Raw genomic sequence first — 13,923 nt, forward strand, 5'->3', positions numbered from 1 at the left:
AGATTTTTGAGATGCTAATAAGATCATTTTACACATAGAATTGTGTTAAATTGCAATGTGTTTAAATTATACAAATACATTATCATTTAAAAGAATATCAAGTATTCAAAGTTATCTTCAATCATTTTGAGTTAAAATATACCAATTATAAAAGTTAAAAAAATTAGCAAAGCAATTTCTTGTTGATTCTCCAGGGGACTCTTTAAGACAAATTTTAATGTATATTCCTATGTCACACTTATGTGTCATATATTTGCTTGTCTTAATTACAATAAATTTGGATTTTTTATATAGTAAGTCAGTATCAGAGAAGAAACGTCCAGAGACAAAAATGAATTATATTAACATGAATAAATCAAATATAAGTCTATATATAATCAAATCATCATATGTGTATTTAATAAAGTTATGACTAAAGTTTATTGTACATAAGATTATTATGGATTGTATGAAATTGAGTCATTGTCAGCTCAAGTAACTTGTGTTAGAGAAAATTGCTGCCATTTAATCCTCCTTTGGTCTGTATCTGTGGATTTACATATATTCACATATATTATCTCATGTAACTTCCCAAATAACAGCTTTTCTAGGTGAATAAAATACATGTCAGTAAATTTCTCAGTATTAGATATAGTATCCCTTAGAGTTGGAATAAAGCCTTGAAAACCAGTATGTTAACTGAATATTTGTTTTGGTCTGTAACTGTGGATTTACATATATTCACATATATTATCTCATGTAACTCCCAAATAACAGCTTTTTTAGGCGAATAAAATACATGTTAGTAAATTTCTCAGTCTTAGATATATAATATCCCTTAGAGTTGGATTGAAGCCTTGAAAACCAGTATGTTACCTGAATATCTGTTGCCACTATTTTAACAGAAAACCAGAATAAAGGTGAGGAACAAGGAAAAGTTCTAAAATTATTTTTATTATTAAATTATTAAAATATATTATTAAACAATTTTATGAACTTCATATGTACAAGATACCAAGTTATATAGGCTCAATGAATTTGAATGAACTAGGAAATATTGTGGCAAGTCTTAACCCTAATCAAGTTTAATCTTAGGTCAAGGTTAACCTTAATATCAATGAAAATTAAAAACGTAGATAATAAGAAAAAAATAATACCTGGCTATTTTATGTATTTTTTTGGTATCACTGCCAATGATGCTCTGAGTTTATTCCTGAATCTTCAGTCTGGGGACCAAGTCGGTTGTGGGATTGGATGCAGGACTGGCACTTGTGTGCCAGGCAATTGTCATACCTGCTGTACTATCACTCCAGTTCTAGATTCCTAGCTAGTTAGAGACTCATTTATTTAATGTATCTCAAAATAAAATTTATAGATGACCACTTTTGAATCTTTAGCATGTAGCACTATATTAAATGTATAAACTCTGTATATTTCCCTATTACTTATTTTTTCTTTTATTAATACATGAGCTTTTACCATGAGTTCCCTGGTACCTGAAAACTGTCAACTTGAACACAATAAGATAGTTCATCTATCTTGTTTATTGAAAACAGATTTTAATAATATAAAAATGCTACCCTGGGATGTGTATTTCATTTCTACCACTTGAGTTATGATAATATAATTCCTTTTTTGTCTCTAGTCATTTCTATTTTTGTGGAAGAATTTTCTCTGGAGACCTTTCAGTACAGTACTAAAATACATATATTTGTGAAATTCAAGATAATGAGGAAAAGAGTAGATCAGGAGATAATTGCAAGATAAAAAGTTATAAATTATATTTTAGATTTATTTATTTGGAAATTTATTCAAGTAAGATTAGTAACTAAATAACATAGGATTTCTCACTTAATTTCAGCATAAACCCAGATTTTTGAAAATTAAAACTCTTTCTGTGCTAATTACCATATAGGTCATGTACACAAAAGAATTTATATCTAATAAAGAGAAATATATATTCTTGAATAAAAAGAAATAAACCTGCCCTCGCCACTCATAAATTTTCCTTTGTCTAGACTCAATTATCTGACCTAAAACTGTGATGGGAATAAATTAATGAAATATATCTTTTTAAAAGGAGTTGTAAAATGTATGCATTTCTCACTGTGATAATGTTTTATAAGGTGGTTTACTTATCTGAAATTAATTTACCATTAGAGTGAGGTGTATTGCTCTCTATTAGTCTCAGTTCTATTAATCTAGAGCATAGTAAACAAGAAAAAAGAAAATGAAAAAAATTGCATTTAAAAAGAAATTAAATATGTCTAAATATTATTTTTCACCCAAGGATAAACTATGAGTTGAAGAGCTTGGGAGTTATGAAAGACAAAGTTGAAGAGTTAAAGTATTTTGGATTCTATTAGCATTTAATAGGAAAAAAACTTAATACCACTCAGAAAACAATGATTATCATATCTCAGAACAGGAATTATGAAATTAGTCAACAGATGTCCAAGTGAAGGAAAAGATACCTGAACCTGAAGTCCAGAGACTTCATGAGCAGAGACCATGTTAGTTATGCACTTCTTACAGGCAGATGTCAAATGTCAAACATTCTGATATCCTCATGTTAAAAGTAGGGTGAGGCCATTGTACAGTATTTTTCACACAAGATATGCACCAAAAATCAATTAGATATGATTTCCATACATTATTCTGACAGAGGAAGTGCAGGGGGATATCTAGAGCTTATATCAAGGAGCCATTGTCCCAGAAGCATCTAAGCAGCTAATGAAGACAGGGGACATACTTCCTTACTGGACAAAGTAAGGCTTTGAAACTTTCCCCAAGAAAATGATTTCTCTTACCATGAAGATTTCAAAGTGACAGTGATAAAGATGTTTAATGAAGTGAGAAAGCATGAGATGAGAGCTGCAATAAGGAAAGTGAAAGTGTAGGAAAACTTCAATTTACAATAACTGAATAACCTAGTAGGTAAAAGAAACACAAAATGAAAGAGCTTAGCAATAGAGTTAGAGGAATCAAGAAATGAATCATTGTGCCTCCGGGAAAAGTACATGAAGCCATCAACAGCAAACAGAAGTAAAAATGTTTAAGAGAAATAAAAAAGAAAAAACCAACAACAAGAAAACAGTTGAGCAATCATGGGCTGCAGGCAAAACACCTAACTTCAAACAAGTTAAAAGTTTAGCAACACTTGATCCCTGAAGCATCAGCAGGTACTGAAGACTCCTGAGAAATCTTGGTGTTCCTATTTCTATTTAGCCTCACATTTTCTAAGCAATTCTACATCTTTGAGTTGAAGCCTTTAGCCTAAATTTATTCTATTGGCTGAGCATCTCTGGGCCAACTGATGGCTGAACTCTGCTTGGAGGGTTTCCCTAAAAGGCAGACTAAAGAAGAGAATGTAAAATACTGATTATGGTACAGCTCAATGTGGATTAACATTAATATTATAGGCGTTCTTGGAGAGAAAGGGAATATATTGGAGGTACGTTATTGGCAGAAGAAATTATAATCAAACTTGCTTAAAAAATACAATCACAATTTTTTTATTTATTTAATTTTTATTTAAACACCTTGATTACATACATGATTGTGTTTGGGTTTCAGTCATAAAAGGAACACCACCCATCACCAGTGCAACATTCCCATCACCCAAGTCCCAAATCTCCCTCCTCCCCACCCAACCCCCGCCTGTACTCTAAACAGGCTCTACATTTCCCTCATACATTCTCAATATTAGGACAGTTCAAAATGAAGTTATTTCTCTAACTAAACTCATCACTCTTTGTGGTGAGCTTCCTGAGGTGAGCTGGAACTTCCAGCTCTTTTCTCTTTTGTGTCTGAAATTTATTATTGCAAGAATGTCTTTCATTTTTCTTAAAACCCATAGATGAGTGAGACCATTCTGCGTTTTTCTCTCTCTCTCTCTCTGACTTATTTCACTCAGCATAATAGATTCTGTGTACATCCATGTATAGGAAAATTTCATGACTTCATCTCTCCTGACAGCTGCATAATATTCCATTGTGTATATGTACCACAGTTTCTTTAGCCATTCGTCTGTTGAAGGGCATCTTGATTGTTTCCAGAGTCTTGCTATGGTAAATAGTGCTGCAATGAATATAGGTGTAAGAAAGGAATTTTTGTATTGTATTTTTGTGTTCTTAGGGTATATTCCTAGGAGTGGTATAGCTGGGTCGTATGGGAGCTCGATTTCCAGATTTTGGAGGAATCTCCATATTGCTTTCCATAAAGGTTGAACTAGAGGGCATTCCCACCAGCAGTGGATAAGGGTTCCTTTCTCTCCACATCCCCGCCAGCACTGTTTGTTCTCATTCTTTGTGATGTGTGGCATTCTCTGTGGTGTGAGGTGGTATCTCATTGTTGTTTTGATTTGCATCTCCCTGGTGATTAGTGATGTGGAGCATTTCTTCATGTGTCTTTTGGCCATTTGTATTTCTTCTTTGTCAAAGTGTCTGTTCATTTCTTCTCCCCATTTTTTGATGGGATTAGATGTTTTTTTCTAGTAAATTTCTGTCAGTGCCTTGTATATTTTGGAGATTAGCCCCTTGTCTGATGGGTATTGTGTGAATAGATTCTCCCACTCAGTGGGTGGCTCTTGTATCCTGGGCACTATTTCCTTTCAGGTGCAGAAGCTTCTCAACTTAATATATTCCCATCTGTTAATCTCTGTTTTCACTTGCTTGGAGAGTGCAGTTTTCTCCTTGAAGATGCCTGTAGTCTCAATGTCCTGGAGAGTTTTGCCTATATGTTGTTCTATATATCTTATGGTTTGGGGTCTGATATCGAGGTCTTTAATCCATTTGGATTATACCTTCATACATGATGTTAGCTGGGGGTCTAAGTTCAATTTTTTGCAAGTGGCTAGCCAGTTGTGCCAACACCACTTGTTGAAGAGGCTTTCCTTGCTCCATTTAGGATTTCCTGCTCCTTTATCAAAAATTAGGTGATTGTATGTCTGGGGAACATTTTCTGAGTATTCAAGCCTATTCCACTGATCTGAGGGTCTGTCCTTATTCCAATACCATGCTGTTTTGATAACTATTGCTTTGAAGTAAAGTTTAAAGTTGGAGAAAGTAATTCCTCCCATATTCTTTTTCCCAATGATTGCTTTAGCTATTCTACGGTGTTTATTGTTCCAAACAAATTTCAAAAGTGCCTGATCCACTTCTTTGAAGAATGTCATGGGTATATTTAGAGGGATAGCGTTGAATCTGTATAACGCCTTGGGGAGTATTGCCATTTTGATTATGTTAATCCTGCCAATCCATGAGCACGGTATGTGTTTCCATTTCCGTGTGTCCTCTCTTATTTCTTGGAGCAGAGTTTTATAGTTTTCTTTGTATAGGTCTTTCACATTTTTAGTCAAGTTGATTCCAAGATATTTGAGTTTGTGTGGCACTATTGTGAATGGGGTTGTTTTCTTAATGTCCATTTCTTCCTTATTACTATTAGTGTATAGAAAGGCCATTGATTTGTGTGTGTTAATTTTGTAGCCTGCCACCTTGCTATATGAGTCTATTGTTTCTAGAAGCTTTTTGGTAGAGTCTTTAGGGTTTTCTATGTAGAGCATCATATCATCTGCAAACAGTGAGAGCTTGAACTCTTCCTTTCCTATCTGGATTCCCTTGATATCTTTTTCTTGCCTAATCGCTATAGCAAGTACTTCCAGTGCTATGTGGAATAGGAGTGGTGAGAGAGGACAGCCTTGTCTTGTGCCAGAATTTAGAGGGAAGGCTTTTATTTTTTCTCCATTGAGGATAATATTTGCCACTGGCTTGTGGTAGATGGCCTTAACTATATTGAGAAAGGTTCCTTCCATTCCCATCTTGCTGAGAGTTTTGATCAAGAATGGGTGTTGGACCTTGTCAAATGCTTTCTCTGCATCTATTGATATAATTATGTGGTTTTTATTTTTCTTGTTGTTGATGTTGTGTATTATGTTGATAGACTTATGGATGTTAAACCATCCTTGCATTCCTGGGATGAAACCTACTTGATCATAGTGGATGATCTTCTTAATGAGGTATTGAATCCTATTTGCCAGGATTTTGTTGAGGATCTTTGCATCTGCATTCATCAGCGATATTGGTCTGTAATTTTCTTTTTTCGTAGCATCTCTGTCTGGCTTAGGTATTAGGGTGATGTTGGCTTCATAAAAGCTGTTTGGGAGTGCTTCCATTTGTTCAATTTCATGAAAGAGTCTTGCCAGGATTGGTAGTAGTTCCTCTTGGAAAGTTTGAAAGAATTCATTAGTGAATCCATCTGGGCCTGGGCTTTTGTTTTTGGGCAGACTTTTGATTAACATTTTTATTTCATCAATGGTGATGGGGGTGTTTAGATATGCTACATCCTCTTCCTTCAACCGTGGAAGATTATAAGAGTTCAAGAATTTATCCATTTCTTCCAGGTTCTCATTTTTAGTGGCATAGAGTTTTTCAAAGTAGTTTCTGATTACCGTTTGAATCTCTGTCATATCAGTAGTGATCTCTCCTTTTTCATTCCTGATACGAGTTATCAAGTTTCTCTCTCTCTCTTTCTTTGTTAGGTTTGCCAGTGGTCTGTCAATCATGTTTATTTTTTCGAAGAACAAACTTCTGCTTTCGTTGATCTTTCGGATTGTTTTTTGGGTTTCCACTTCGTTGATTTCTGCTCTCAGCTTTGTTATTTCCTTTTGTCTTCCTATTTTTGGGTCCTTTTGTTGAGTACTTTCTAGTTCTATTAGCTGTGTCATTAAGCTACTCAGCTGTGTCATTAAGCTCCTTTTCCTTCCTGATGTGTGCTTGCAAAGCTATAAATTTTCCTCTCAGTACTGCTTTTGCTGTGTGCCATAAGTTCTGATAGTTTGTGTTTTTATTGTCATTTGTTTCCAGTAACCTTTTGATTTCCTTCTTGATTTCATCTCGGACCCACTGGTTATTGAGTATGAGGCTGTTTAACTTCCAGGTGTTAAAGTTTTTCTTCTGAGTCCCTTTGGAATTCACAAATAATTTCAGAGCCTTGTGGTCAGCGAAGGTAGTCTGCAAAATTTCTATCCTCTTGATCTTATGGAGGTATGTTTTATGTGCCAGCATGTAGTCTATCCTGGAGAATGTCCCATGTACATTGGAGAAGAATGTGTATCCAGGTTTCTGGGGATGGAGTGTCCTATATATATCCACTAGGTCTCTTTCTTCCATTTCTCTCCTCAGGTCTAGTATATTCTTGTTGGGTTTCAGTCTGGTTGACCTATCCAGTGTTGACAAAGCAGTGTTGAGGTCCTCCACAGTTATTGTGTTGTTATTGATATTGTTTTTCAGATTTGTCAACAGTTCTTTTAAATATTTTGCTGGCCCCTCATTTGGTGCATATATGTTTAGGAGAGTTATTTCTTCCTGCTCTACATACCCCTTGATTAATATAAAATGTCCATCTTTCCCTTACAACCTTCCTGAGTATAAAGTTTGCATTATCTGATATTAGTATGGCCACTCCAGCTTTTTTATAGGTGTTGTTTGCTTGGATAACTTTTCTCCAGCCTTTTATTTTGAGTCTATGTGTGTTCTGACTATTCAGGTGCGTTTCTTGTAGGCAGCAGAAGGTTGGATTGAGTTTTTTGATCCATTTAGCCACTCTGTGTCTCTTAAGTGGTGCATTTAGTCCATTGACGTTGAGAGAAAGAATTGTCCTGGGATTTAATGCCATCTTTATATTGAAATTTGGTGTGTCTTTTCGTTAGTCTTGTTTTAAATTAGGTCTTTCAGTTTTTCTCTTAAGACTGGCTTTGAGTCTGTAAAGTTTCTGAGCTGTTTTTTGTCTGTGAAACCATGTATTCTTCCGTCAAACTGGAAAGTGAGTTTTGCTGGGTACAGTATTCTAGGTGAAGCATTCATTTCATTCAGTCTTGTCACAATATCCCACCACTGCTTTCTGGCATTGAGTGTTTCTGGTGACAGGTCTTCTGTAAATCTCAAGGATGCTTGCTTGAATGTAATTTCCCCTTTTGATCTTGCTGTTTTCAGAATTCTGTCTCTATCTGTGGGATTTGTCATTGTGACTAGGATGTGTCTTGGGGTGGTTTTTCTTGGGTCTCTTTTGGTTGGTACTCTTCGAGCATGCAGGATTTGATCACATATATTCTTTAGCTCTGGGAGTTTCTCTTTAATGATGTTCTTGACCGTTGATTCTTCCTGGAAATTTTCTTCCTGGGTCTGTGGGACTCCAATGATTCTTAAGTTTTTTCTGTTGATCTTATCATAGACCTCTAGTTTCATCTGTTCCCATTCTTTGACTAATTTTTCCATTGTCTGTTCATTTGTTTTAAGTTTTTTTTCCAATCTCTCCTGTTGTATGGAATTGTTATGTGTCTCATCTTCCACAGCACCAAGTCGATTCTCAGCTTCTGATACCCTGTCCCAGAGCTTATCCATTTTGTCATTCACTTCATTTACTGATTTTTTCAGGCCTGTTAGTTGACATATTATTTCAGTTTGGAGTTTTGTGATTTCTGTCTTCATATTTTCTTGATTCTTATTAGTGTTCTGTTCTACTCTATTCATGGTTTCTTTGAGTTCTTTGAGCATCTTCCATATTGCTACTCTAAAGTCCTTATCTGAGAGGTTGATTAGTTGGTTGGTCATTAACTGGTCATCAGAATTGTCATCTTCATTCTCTATGTCTGATGCTGGCCTGCGTTGTTTCCCCATTGTCACACTTGTATTGTGGGTTTTTCTACGTGTTGTGGTGGTATTCATTGGTTATATGATGCAGGCAACACACTTCTCTGGCTCCGCCCTTTCTGGATGGGCCGACTTGCCTCCAAGGTAGGGGAGTCCTCCGTGGATGAAGCCTCACACAGGATCAAATCTTAGGCCCGAGCACGGAGCAGAGAAGACAGTCTGGAGAGAAATTCTTGCTTCTGTGATCCAGCACAGTTCTTAGTGTGGTTTTTTTCTTCTTGTGATGGTGTTCTTTTTTTAGAAAGAGTGCACCGCTGCGTAGCGAAGTGGAGCTAAGTGCCTTCTGGAGCCTCTTTTCAGCCCACTCTCAGGAGGTTCACGCAACAGGATAGCAGAGAGACACACACAGGCAGCACTCACAGTTTTTCACAGTCAGGCCCCACTGGTCAGGCGTAGTTTTCACTCGCTCGCTGGGCAGCTTCAGAATGCTGTTTTTTTGGGGTTCACTTCCCAGGACTCTGAGGAGAGTCACTGGCTCGCTGGGTAGCTTCCAAATGTAGTTTCTTTGGGGTTCGCTTCCCAGGGCTCTGAGGAGAGCTTCCAGAGTTCAGGAAAGACAGAGAAGAGTAGGACAGGGCTCCCTTCAGGTGCTCAGTTTCTGGCTCGCTGTGTAGCTTCCAAATGTAGTTACTTTGGGGTTCTTCCCAGGGCTCTGAGGAGAGCTTCCAGAGTTCAGGAAAGACAGAGAAGCGTAGGACAGGGCTCCCTTCAGGTGCTCAGTTTCCTCAGAAGAAGCACAGCCGGGTGGAGACCTGCAGGTAGAGCAATCAGCACTCTGCCTGGAAACCCCCACATCCAGCCATTTCTTACTCACTCCCTGGCTGGCTGTGTAGCTTCCAAATGTAGTTTCTTTGGGGTTCGCTTCCCAGGGCTCTGAGGAGAGCTTCCAGAGTTCAGGAAAGACAGAGAAGGGTAGGACAGGGCTCCCTTCAGGTGCTCAGTTTCCTCAGAAGAAGCACAGCCGGGTGGAGACTCTGCAGGTAGAGCAATCAGCACTCTGCCTAGAAACCCCCACATCCAGCCATCCAATCACAATTTTTTTCTGGCAGCACATATGGTCTCCTGAAAAATACCAGAAATGATTCCCTGGATACAGAGTTAGAAGAAACTGCTGGCTGTGGCCTCAAAAAAATATGAACATAGGGAGGGGAGTTGAACTTATTTTTCGCACAGAAGAATGCCTATTTCTCACTGATAACATATAGGCATATTTCATCATCATAATGCCTATTACATATCATGTAATAAATAAAATGAAAATCAAAGTTCAGTGACATATCATCTCACAACATTCCCAAATGCCTATATTAAAAAGTTCAGAAACAAATATTTTTGCTAGAAATTAGACAAAACATATACTGTATTTATACTTAGTTGTTATAAAAAGAAATGGAATGAAGATTCTTAAATTCAAAACAAAAGCTACCATTTAAGCCATTGATTCCACTCATTGGCAATCCCACTCCTTGGCATCTTCCCAGGAACACAAAAAATATTAAAAAGATATTTGCATATATTTTTTCATGGCAACACTATTTATAGTACCCACTATCTGGAAATAACCCAAGTGTTAAACAGAGATGAATAAATAAGGAAATTGCAGTGTATATAAGAAACACACATAAATATATATTATTACACAGAATGGAGAATACTCAGCTATAAGAAAAGATGAAATTTTGTCATGTGCTGTAACTTGAATTAAACTGGAAGTTTATTATTTATGCTAAACCAGAGGGAAAGGACAAAGACTAGATTAGCTTGCTCATGTTTGGAGCATAAAGAAGCATAAGAAAGCTTCCCTTTGCTAGGGAATAGATAATGTCTAATAAAAATAAACCCAGTAATTTTGTGTACAGAAATAAGTCCTCTAAATAGAAGCTGAGGGAGCAAATGAGAATAGCTTCAGGACTGTCAAGTTATGATGACATTCTGGTGTTTGGTGCCTTGATAGTAAAGCACAAAGCTAAAGCATTATGTTATTACTAATCATAATAACAAAATTGATAAAAATAAAATAGGAAGAAAACATAGAGACAACATATTATGATCCATTGTTTTATAAGACTGGCTAGACTCCTGTCCCATCTAGGAATAAAGTACCAATGCCTAAATCAAGCTGGAGACTGTTCTTTTTTTTTTTTTTTTTTTTTTTTTTTGTGGTTTTTGGGTCACACCCGGCAGTGCTCAGGGATTATTCCTGGCTCCAGGCTCAGAAATTGTTCCTGGCAGGCACGGGGGACCATATGGGACGCCGGGATTCGAACCGATGACCTCCTGCATGAAAGGCAAACGCCTTACCTCCATGCTATCTCTCCGGCCCCTGGAGACTGTTCTTTAGGGAAAGAAGAAAAGGATTGATTGGGTCTGAAAATGATTAGCTTTGTTGGGAGAATCTAGGAAAGTTTACTGGCCTTAAAAAACTAAGCTATGAATAGATACATTTTCAATGACTATCAGTACAATGATCCTCCTAAAATATTACTAAACTAAAATATAATTTCTTTTTTTATATTTTTATATGTTTTTTATATTTTATTTAAACACCTTGATTACATACATGATTGTGTTTGGGTTTCAGTCATGTAAAGAACACCACCCATCACCAGTGCAATATTCCCATCACCAATGTAAAATATAATTTCTTAATAAGTATTATACACAGCAAAATAATTTGATTATAGTCAATTCTGTTTTATACATAGAAAATATACCTGCTTTGTCTGTGAGATGGTCTTTATTCATTGTGTATGCTTTTAGGTGGCAGTAACAAAAATAGAAATATGTGCATTGAAATCTCTTCATTGTATCCTTCATCACTCTTTATTATATTAACAGTTGAAATATAGAATTTCTTCCTCTACACTTACTCTATATTTCCTACTCTTTTGGAACCTAAATTTTAACTTCAAGGCGCAGCACAAATGACTTAACAGCTATTTGAAAGTAAAATATATTTAAAATGACTAAATTAATAAACTTGCTAGTAACTGAATTTTATCTGATAAATGATGGAGTGATAATATAATTACAATTTGATCTTGCTCTGTTATCATTCTAACATTTTTCAGCATGTGTTATCATAGTATCATTAATTTAATTTAATTTATATTATATAAATTTGTTTAGATTTCTTTTCTCCTATTTGCTATCAACCCAATCACTCCTATTTAGTTATTCATGTTCTTAGGTTCTCTAAGTTGCTACCATTTCTCATAATTGCTTTGTGTTTTAGTAATAATGACCACCTGAAACTGTCAGGTATTTTGTAGACTACTTTTTCTGTGGAAACAGATTGGGTTTTATGGGTTTAGATAGGTGCTATGGTTTCCTATTTGAATCGTGATGAGATACACAGTAACAAAGTGGTTGATAGTTCAGTTTCAGTCAAACAATGTTCCAACATCCATTTTTATCAGATCTTTTTTTGTTTGTTTTATTTTGCTTTTAGGCTACTCCAGGCAGGCTCAGGGTTCTCTTGGCTCTGTGCTTAGAAATTGCTCCTGGCAGGTTCCAGGAACCAGAGGCCATGCTGGGACAGAACCAGGCAGTGTGCAAAGCAAAAAGCCTACCCGCTGTGCTATCATTGAGACTCTTTATCAGATTATTTTAAGGTTACCTAGTTTATTTAGTTGATTTGGTCACCTGGAAGAAGTCTTAATAATTTTTCACAACTATAGATTATTCTATTTCCTTCCTTTTTTTCTGTTTTTTTTTTGGGGGGGGGTGGGGGGGAAGAATCTCCTACTCACGTTATCTACTATTCATGAATTTTGTTTTTATTCCATAGAGATAATGGTTAAAAATTTACACACACTATTTAGAATTCCTTTCCATATTTGATTAGTCTCTCCCTATTCTATTATTCCAATATTATTTATGCAATAATGTCATAAGGATATTTATTTCATATTTTGAGTTGTAATTGGTTATGATTTTGCTTTCTGAAATGGTTATCTTTTGTATTTGTGTGTGCTTTCTATTTACTCCTGTGTCTATTTGTACTTGGTTATTTTCTGACATTCCATGAAATGTCACATTCTTCTTGTATATTTCTTTCTACAGTTCTAGAATCAGACATTTTCTAAGCTGAAACCTTTGATTTTAAAGTTCTACATATTTTTAGTGTTTGTGTAGATTTTAACCCCAATTCTAAAAATAATTGCTAGCAATTTTTAAAGAAACCTTAGGTCTTCCAACCCATCATCTACTACTGTACTTACTACAGAAAAAATGGGGGAGTGCTTTATACAAGTTTACTCTGTTGCTTGTTTTATTTTTCATCCTTACTAATATTTTCTCATTTTTATTTTCTTTTCATATTAGTGTCTTATTTTCTTAAAAAATGCAGAAAGTGTTTTAAAGACATTGTAGGTGGTGCTAGAGGTAAGGTGTCTGCCTTGTAAGGGCTAGCCAAGGAAGGACCAAGGTTGGATTCCCCTGGAGCCCCATATGGTCCCCCCAAGCCAGAGGCAATTTCTGAGCACTTAGCCAGGATTAACCCCTGAGCAACAAATGGGTGTGCCCCCCCCAAAAAAAAAACAAAATAATACTAATTCTTCTTTACTTGTGATATATCAAATCTATTGGCACATTGTTGCAATTTTTATACTCTAGAAATACCAATGGTTTCAATTTTTGCATATTATTTGCTTTATAAAAGGATTTTCCTTTATAATTTACAAAGATCTGTGCTAGAGTGTACTAGAAAGCTAACAATTAAGCAAGTCAACTTTCTACCTCTTTAATATTAAATGCAGTTATTGAAAGCAATATACGTAGAATGTAAAATATTCCCCTCCAACTACAAAAAACTCTAGTGGAATACAACTTCCTATAAAACTAAACAATTAAATCCACATATTAGGCCACCAAGGATAGATTAAAATGAACCAAAATCATTTCACCTTATAAGAGCATCATACAGTATTTACTTATAAATTGAACAAAAATTAAAACACAATATATGAATTTATAAATATCATTCACACTAACCAGTGATTTTTCATCAAAGTACTTAGTTGAGCTGAAAGTTATTAGGAAAATGCATTAAAGGTGAAAGACTTTCTTCCCTATATCTAAATGTGAAAACAAAGATCCTAAAAGCCTAGATTTAAATGAGAATTTCTTGAAATATATTAGACTTCTTCATGTCACCTGGTAGAAAATATTATTAGGAAAATGTAGTCCATCCTGCTATAATTTCCGGAAATTGAAGACCAGTATTCAAGGAATC

Source organism: Suncus etruscus, chromosome 12 (assembly GCF_024139225.1).
Source record: "Suncus etruscus isolate mSunEtr1 chromosome 12, mSunEtr1.pri.cur, whole genome shotgun sequence".
Classification (NCBI taxonomy): domain Eukaryota; kingdom Metazoa; phylum Chordata; class Mammalia; order Eulipotyphla; family Soricidae; genus Suncus; species Suncus etruscus.